This window comes from Ictalurus furcatus, chromosome 17, assembly GCF_023375685.1.
Source record: "Ictalurus furcatus strain D&B chromosome 17, Billie_1.0, whole genome shotgun sequence".
Lineage (NCBI taxonomy): Eukaryota > Metazoa > Chordata > Actinopteri > Siluriformes > Ictaluridae > Ictalurus > Ictalurus furcatus.
This window is the reverse complement of record NC_071271.1, coordinates 9,325,952-9,335,576: the sequence shown is the minus strand read 5'-3', so window position 1 is coordinate 9,335,576 and position 9,625 is coordinate 9,325,952. Positions and strand designations below refer to the sequence as shown.

General features: G+C 35.1%; 1 pseudogene; it reads left to right on the top strand.

The window, feature by feature from the left end:
- The first annotated feature begins 7,550 nt into the window (after nt 1-7,550).
- Nucleotides 7,551-7,719, top strand: LOC128621900 (uncharacterized; annotated as a pseudogene).
- Nucleotides 7,720-9,625: the final 1,906 nt, after the last annotated feature.

Genomic DNA, 9,625 nt, shown 5'->3' with positions numbered 1-9,625 from the left:
CTATAGAAAAGGTTATGCTTGTTATGAAACCTACCTCCTGTAATTGCTGTGCTAAGGTATTATCAAATTCTGCTAGAAGATTAGATCTTTACTTCCTCCCAATATTTAAAATCACGCTGCAATCAGTTACCTGTAATTAGAGCAAAGTTTTGTACAAAGCCTGTCTCATTAAATCCAGGTAAGGGGTCTTGTATCATTTGCTTTGGTATTTATGGCAGGAGAAGCCTCTGCAAAGTGAACATCATAGTCAGTGACTTAGGTTTCATTTAAATAGAACCTCAGAAGAGAACATCAATTCTGTACTCAGATTGCAGTCAGATTGCATCAGTTCATGTCCCTTCTCCAGGGGGAAAAACAGTGGTGCCTTAGTGGTTAGCACATTTGCCTCACACCTCCATGGTTGGGCGTTTGATTCCTGCCTTCGCCCTGTGTGCGCGAAGCTTTCATGTTCTCCCTGTGCTTCTGGGGTTTCCTCCAGGTGCTCCACTTTCCTTCCCCAGACCAAAGACAAGCATTGTAGGCTTGGCAGACATGGCATCTCTAAATTGTCCATAGTGTGTGTGTGATTGTGCCCCGCCTTGTGCCCAGAGTCCCCTAGGATAGACTACAGGCTCCCCTGTGACCCTGTGTAGGATAAGTGGTACAGGAAATGGAGGGATGGGCATGATTCATTATGTGAATCATGTTTCTTTTTTTTTTTTACCATGAATTATTTTTTTCCTGTTGATTTTTTTTCACACATGATTAATTTATCTTCAAGTGTATATTTTCATGTGTTCTTTTTCACAATATTAATTTCTTTTCACATGTAACCTTTTGGGTTTTTTGTTGTTGTTGTTGTTGTTGTTTTTACAAACAATTCATTTATATTCCATGTTCAAATCATTTATGTTCATGTGATTTTTTTTTCACCCAATTAATTAAATTTTTTATTTTACACAGGATTCATTTATTTACACGTGATCACATATTGTTCATGTTACCATGCAACTCATAACAAGCTACAGGCAGACCAAATCAAAATCTGTCATAATTTCTGTGCCTATTGGATCACATGTACTGTATGAACCAGGATTGATTTACCTGGGTGCCCAATTCCAGTACCAGAGGGTCAAAGTACTGTTTAACACAACTAGTGCTTTGAATAAGATGGCTTTGATCCAGGAATACCTCCATCTCTGTATTTGGGATTCCAAGCTGGCTTTCAGTGCTTACAAACTACAGAAATGTTGTGCGCAATAGAGAGACAGATCTGTTGTCACACCTCCTACAATCCAATTATCCCTCCTCCTTGATAGAGAGCCAAGTGCGGTTTGTTAATGGAGAGCCAACAGCCTCCATAAAAACAGGCTCTCTGGCTCTTGAGTTGGAGAGGAACGTGGTTGGAGAGCCTGAGGCTTGAGTTGCTTGGGCGTAAAAGGTACATTTGATCTTTTCTTTATTTCTCTTTATGTTTAAGAAAAAACACTGTCATCTCTAAGGGTTGGACCCTTTGTTCTTGACCTCTAATGATTACCCCAAGGCTGTCTCCAGAGTGTACATAATTATACATTATACATTATAAATGGGATATTATACTGTGTCTTTCATTTTAAAATTGAAATCACTCTTAATAGGACTACACAGTAACATTTGAAATTAGCATCATGATTCTATCTGAAATTTGATTCTCAGGACAATTTGGTCTATATATGAATAAATTATTTGGTTGGTTATATCAACAGAAAACAGTATTTTCTTTCATATCGAATATTAAAAGCTGGTACTCTTTTACGTGGAGAAATCTTGCAGAACTAAACTAAGTTCAAGTTCAAGTTAAAAGTTTATTATAAACCCAAAGGGCAATTTTTGATGCAGCATAAAATTTGTAACCATATCATACAAAACACATAAACAAAACACAAACAGCAAACACAACATTCTGACAAATTTAAAAGCAGTCAAAAGAATGTCCATACCGATTGCTTTTAAGTTTAGGCATACTATAACATATACCAGAAGGAAGCATTTAAAATTCATGGAACAGTGGACGAGTACAATCTGCAAGAATCGCTCTAGCTTTCTGTAAGACAAACCGTTCAAAGCTATTTGATAAACCAGTCTGCTTAATGCCAATAATCTTACTACCTTGATTGACAGTGCCATTTCGATGAGTTTCGATGTTTAACATTTACATTACTATATGAACAGCATATAGAGAAGGAAAGTACAGATTCAATATAAGATTTATAGTACCCGGTCATAAGAGTCCTACTGATATTAGAAGTAGAGAGCCTCTGAAGACAGTGTAACCATTGTTGCCCTTTTTTGCATACTGTTACAACATGACTATCGAAATGCATCTTATTATCAATGACAAGCCCAAGATACTTGTAACAGCTAGCCCATTCCACCATTTGCATCGAGAACACATTAACTGAGGGTGAATCTTTTTTGAATGCTAAATTGATTTGATAATTTTCCTCAGACTGATAGAGAATTTTGATTAATAGCCTCAGAGTCCTTGAGAACTGGTTTATTGTATGTCTGTCACTGCATGTGTGTGTGTCTTCATCAAGCACATTGAAACAAAGTCCATTTCAATGACAAGTGCTGGCAAATAAAAAGACGAAAATGTAAAACTGCTTTTAGAAAAATTTTTAAAGAAAAACTTTAAAAGCAGCTGTGCTTTTCCTTTAAGACTGCATCAGTCAGCTTGCTTCTGTTATTCAGTTGACACTGGCTTTTTCAGACAGCCTTGATGATGTTTTCATCTGTTTGATGGTCTGTTATGTAAAACCTTTTTTGTTTACAGTATACGGAAGGTTTTTTTTTTTTAAATGTTGGGGAATTGAAATGAAATTAAAATTCATAAAAATCTATCTTTTAATAATACATACATTTATATACATAATTAGGATACTTAAGACATTGCAAAGTACTGTATCTCTGTTTTTGGTTTGAATTCAGTCTTTTAACTTTTAACCTTTGTGCATATTCTCACTGGTACATCCCTCTCTATCACGCTTATAGCCCTCCTTTACCTCACCCTTACTAAGCATTCATTACTTACTGGGTTCACATTAAATTTCAATTCACCTCCAGCGTCACTGAATGATCACAACATCCCAGCATGGAGTTCTTCATCGGACTCCAAATTAAAGGGCCAGTGCAACACTGCTGCAGCTGTACTACTGCTAAGTGTCATGTTTCCCTTTCTCTCCATTTGCCTGAATGATTATTGCTTTATGTATAATATAACTATCATGTATAAAAGGTTAATCAGCCGAGCAATACCATCACATACATATATGCATAATTTATATTAGCCTGGGACTGGAGACATTCTTCTAAATTACTGTTAATGGATTATTCCTCAGACTTCATTAACTGAATACTCGTGTTTTGTTCAGAGAAAAATTTACTAAAAGGTTTGCTCTGTGCATTTTATACCTTTAAAGCAGACTTAATAGATGTATCATTGCTGCTCCTTATGAACCCAAAAACCATTTAATGCTCTGCTGGTTGTCATTAGACAGATTGTATGAACAGTCAGTCAAACTTACAAGGTCAATTAGACATGTAGGTAGGAGATCACACCTGTCTGTCATACATGGCTGACCTTGCGAATACATGTGGGCTGGAAGTTGTAGGATTTCATAAGGATGTGAACCAGAGAGAATTCAGTATTTGAGTTAAGAGTCAAAGTCATAGCTTCTGCATGTACATTCTGGGCAAATAAGAAAACATAAGAATAAAATATACATCAATTGCTGAGATCCCTCTTTTTCAGCACTTGCTCTGTGTGTTTACAAGCTGTACATATCCATACACAAATAACCCTGTTCAGCACAATCCATCATGATAGATGATCTCATTTCAACTAAGATGTATGAAAAATATATACTTTTTGCCAGCTGGGCTCCATTTACATTATGTTCATTAATTATCTGGTGGTTCGCCCTGTAAGAACCAAAACTGCTTCACAAGTTCACATCTACCTCTACTAGATTTCTCACTTTTCATTTTGAAGCAAATAGTTCATTGCCACATGAGCTTCACTTTTATTAGAGTTTTGCCCAAGGTCCTGCTTTAAGCAGCTTTCTCAAGGTTCTGTTTTATGGCATAGTAATAACTTGTGGATTAAAAAAAACCATATAAAACTTTAATTTTATATGTGAAAAATGTTTGCTTCATCTGCTCAAGGTGTAGGCAGACTGCACTATAAAAAATAGCATTAAGGCCTGGTATAAGGTTTTCATCTGTCCCACCAAGGGTGTATTCCCAACTTGGTGCACCCTGTGTTCCCGGGATAGGCTTCGAATCCATGGTGTCCTGTCCAGGATGAAGCATTTACTGAAGATCTCTGAATCAATGAATAAACTGCAGGCTATAGTGCTAACAGCAGGTTTGTACAACATCCTAACAATTTCCACAGGCATATAAAATATCATATGTTTTGAAAATATGGTAAGACATTCTGTCTGCTATTATGTATTGTATATTGAGGGTATTGCATATGATTTACATATACCTAGCTGTCATTTTTCAAACCACAAACCTACTCTAATGCAGTATGACCTTGGTGCCTGTGAAACAAATGGAAATCGCACTGATCATTGATATGACACTACACAGCATGTCTTAGATTGCATACAAATGGATGGATTATGTTTATTCCTTTTAGCATGAATCTATTTTCAATAGCATTTAAATGATGTATGGAACATATTTCAAAATAGAAATTGCATTTTTTTTCCATTATACTCTCCATACATGAGTACAGTTATTGATATCTGAAATAACTACTAATACATTAGGGAGAAATATGGCACTAATCTAAACAGCCATTTGAGATTCAACATGGCAGCGATCACAGCAAAGTGACTGACCTTGTAAGCTCATTCAATAACTATATAAAGTTCAGACACTTTGCTGTACTTGCAACTGATGTTGTTCTATTGTTCTATCTGTCTACATTTTCTAAAGCATAGACAGCAGCTCCAAAACGTGACCATGTTTTTGTTTTTGTTTTTTTCAAATGTAAAAACAATTGGCATGAAAACACCACCAATATGAGAAAACTTTATGGAGCTCGATTAGTGAAAACGTTGGCATATATGATGGCTCACTGCTTGTGTATGGCACATCTGATTGTTTGGTTGTACAGATCTACTCCACTGACATGATCTAGGAAAGAAGCAATGACACACCAGCATATACAGTATATATTCAAATTCCTGACCCTGTATCAAGGTAGACCCTTATCAAGACACCAGAGTTCTCTTTCCCTTATTAGTTGTCCTTTATTCACTGGAAAGCCACTGTTCCATCAAGAACACCCTTGCCAGCTACCAAAGATGCCAAGCAATGCACTTTTTTGCATAACACTTCAGAGTGTGCCTTTCAATACAATAATGTTAATAACATTGCAATTTTACTTTGAGTTAGGAGTTTGTGAAGTGTGTTTGTTTGATTGCTCAAGACAGCTCCACCCAACTGCCATGTGAATGAATGGAGCAATTCTGTTAGGGGACCAAATACTGAAGTTTTAAAGCATTTAATGTAAATTGTTCACTATTTTCACATACAAAAGCAAGCTCAAACCAACCACCCTGATTTGTGTAGTGTTTCACAATTATTTTCTTACCTGTCCTACATTCATGGTAGCAATACTTAGTCAGTCCTGATCTGAACTGAACTATTTAATTACAACTATTACATAAGTTATCCCCTCTCTACTTTATTGTACTTGTTTTGCATACACAGATTTGACTGTGTTTGTATAGAGTGCTAATTAATCTGAGTTTTCAGGCTTTGAAAATATTGCACTTGTTCTACAATTGCTCAAGTTCAGCTACTGTTTATTTGTTAAATGCTTTGTCTGCATTTTTTTAAATTGCACAACCCCATCACACAACAGATTTTATTGACTAGAATTGTCACTAGAATGTGGCTGAACCAAAATCTTGCTTAGTCTTAATTACATTGGATGGAACCACAATTTAGATTGTGTCCACAATTTCTTTTTGTATAAAACATTCATAATTCATTTAAGTTAAAATACATTGGTTTAACTTAACATTTGTACTTTTCCTAAGTTTATATATATATATATATATATATATATATATATATATATATATATATATATATATATATATATATATATATATAGTGTCATTACAACAAATGATGTTTTTCTGTAGTTTTAAAAATATATTTTAATGTTTAACAGCAATATTCTAGTTGTGTTCAACCATTGTCCTTGATTAAATTAAGTTCATTTAAAGAGGTTTTTTAAAGCCTACTTTCCAGTATTTTACTTTCCAAATGATTTTATTTTATTATTTTGTCAAACACTTACAGATAAAACAGGACTATGAACATTTTCACAAATCATGTGGTCACTTTGTTGCTCTGAGTTTTTGTAGTTACCCAGAGCAACAGAGTGACCACATGATACCACTGAATACACTTTAGAACATGTAGTCCCAAATTAATCTAATCAGTAATATTGACTGATATTTGAGGTGAGAATGACATCATTAGAATTCACAAATAAGACCTGACACATTAGCAGGTGTGTGTTACAACACCACAGATTTATAACAGAGAGAATCACAAATTGCTGACTGCAAACTATCTTTTCTGAGGTCAAATACTCTCATATCCCACAACCTACAGGCGTATACTATAATGTTGTCTGTGAATTTATTATTTTACATATGCTTTTACTTTTACTGCATTGGGCAGATGCTTTTATCCAGATCAACTTACAGAAGTGCTTTGTACTCTAAATGGAAAATATTTCCTCACTCTAGTACAAATAGGCCAGACTCCAATAATACCATTAAACTAAATGACCGTTGAAGTTTAGGAAAGTACACAGCAACTAGGTGATGTGTGAATACTTTGGGCCTTTGAGTCTGTATCAGTTGTAGGGATCTCTTGACAGATATGGAAAGAACTGCTAGGACTGACTTGCAGTCCAGATTCAATATGACAAGCAACTGAACAAGCACACAATTGTCCTCAGTGTTGTAAATGAAAAACCTACATGGCCCAGCAACATGAGCAAAGAATGATAGTTGGTTGTCCACAACGACAACAAGCTCTGATAGTCCTGCACTTCTTCTTTGATTATATGCACCTTGGATCATCACTTATAACCATCAAACATCTAATAATGCTAATATTAAAAAACAGTGAAGGGCAACTGTTTCATATTGCGTCTGCTTTCATATTAAGCACCACATAATTTGTACAGCCACTTTTTTAAAAATTCTTTTCTCATGTCTGTTTTTGCCAAACACCAAGCAAGCAGGCTTGAAAAGGCATTCTCGCTGACTGACTGACTCCCCATTGTTGAAACACACCTGTTTTGCCTGTTCTTAGGAGAAAGATGAGACCAACCAATTCTACCAACACCACAGATATTTTCTTAAACTGAAGGTCCTTTGCATCCCATTGACATCAAAATGCTGTGCAGTCTATGGCTGTCTGGCAAGTCTAGGTTTGGAAGTTATAACATTATCCTAAATCTGAAACTAAATCTAAAGATTTGGCTCATTGTTTTATCAAGATAGTAGTATCTGTTTTTATTCGTTTAATATCTGATACATCCTACAATCAAGGACTTTATATTAAGTGGATTTTTAGAGAAGGGAGCTGGAAGAGGGGCTTGCTCTGTCCACTCCACGCATCGACCTAGTATTGCAGTGGCTTGGTGCACCTTTTCAAAAGGTAAACTAAAAACGAAAATAAATAAATAAATATGTTTTCCCTCCAGAAGCAAAATGAAATCACAAAGACCAAATGGATAGGATTGGCTAGAAAGATGATGTGATGTAAGTGATGTAACCCCCTAAGTGATGTAACCAAAGCCCCACAGACAATACAAAGACGACTTGAACAGGGAGTGACTGGGGAAGGAAAGGCTATATGTCTATAAGTGATTAGAAACTAGTAATCTGACTCAGTGTAAGGTGGCTTGAGCCCCCCAGCTCTACCCCGATATCCTTTTTTTTTCTTTAAAAAAAAAAAAAAAAAAAAAAATATATATATATATATATATATATATATATATATATATATATATATATATATATATATATATAAAGCAAAGTGATATACTTTTTCATTGGTTTATTAAAAAATGTCAAAAGTCACACAAAAAAAACCTAGTTATTAGGGTAAAACAAAATAAATGGAGAAAAAACCTACAAACTCAGAGCACATCAAAGGAATTGTTTACTGTTATTAATAGCAATCTGTTATGAGACTGAACCTCTCGGTTTATTTAACTCCACAGCACAGATAAGGTGGGCAGAAATTTTCTCCTTTGGGATATGGAGAGCAGCAGGTGGAGTTTAAAGTTAAAAAAAAGTTTAGAAAGCTTAATTTGAAGAGCTTGATTTGAAAGCTTTCATGTTGCTTTGTCCGCTAGTCTGCACCTATGCACCATAGATTTTTATTATACTCTCTACATCCTGTTCTGGATTTGAAAAAGCAACTCCCTTCTCCATCTGTACTCCTAATGGATCCCTGGCTTTTCAGTCTCCTCTCCTTCAGTAAACTAGTATTTAAAAAAAAACAAAAAAACAAAAATAACCTCACTGTATTATATTAATACACCCCAAATGCTAATAGTTTAACATGAATAATAATTATAATATAATGATATTATTTTAATTGAGTACTATCATTTCATTATAGAATTCATCATCACTTCCCTGATATCCATTCTGATAGACTTTTGATAGCATTCACCAATTGCTACTAAAAGAAATTGAGTTCAGAATTGTGATTTGTTTGGCATTCCACACAAGCTTCCTCATCATCTGGAGTTAATAGAGGCCAATGTACTGGGATTTTGCTATAATAGTGTGCTGCCATTACATGGCAGTTTTTCACTGAGCATATGTCCAGGACCAGTGATATGAAATAGGAGGCATCACTGTTATAATGTAAAAGAAGGTATTTTTTTTCTGAAATTCATCCCCATGGTGGTGTTATAGGGTTATAGTGGTTCTATAACGCTGCACATTTTTGACTCTTAAGGTTACTCCATCGTAAAATGTTTTATACTTTTACATTATGAGATTCATCATGATGAATAAAGCATCAATTCTGGGATTAAGCATATTTTCCTATTTACTGCAAGACTGCAGCATAGCCATGTCCACAAGACAGACACACAACAGTTCCTCTGAACAGCAAGTCTTACAGAGGGCCCACATTTTCACATTATATATGTTGTGTGTCTATAAAGATAGCCTGATATAACCATGTTTTTCCATGGTCCTATTCTGGCAGCTCACAGACAAGAAGTACTTTGCATACTGAACTCTTGAAAGATTCCCCTTCAGCATTTACATTAAAGGATTCTGCATGGGGAAAAAAAAAATCTTATGAATGAGGCATGGAGATTTTGGTTGCTCCAACTCCATCTTTGCTCCAAAGGTTTTATCAAAATTCTGATGGCTTCTCTTTTTTTTCACTTTCTTGCCTGGCCTTCATTTTAGATATCGCTCTTTGTGTACTGAATCTTGAAATTAAACATGTACTTTTATGATCATGATTGAGCTAAAAATGACATATTTTAATTAATTAACCTCAGAAAGAAATGGATATTCAGCCATTC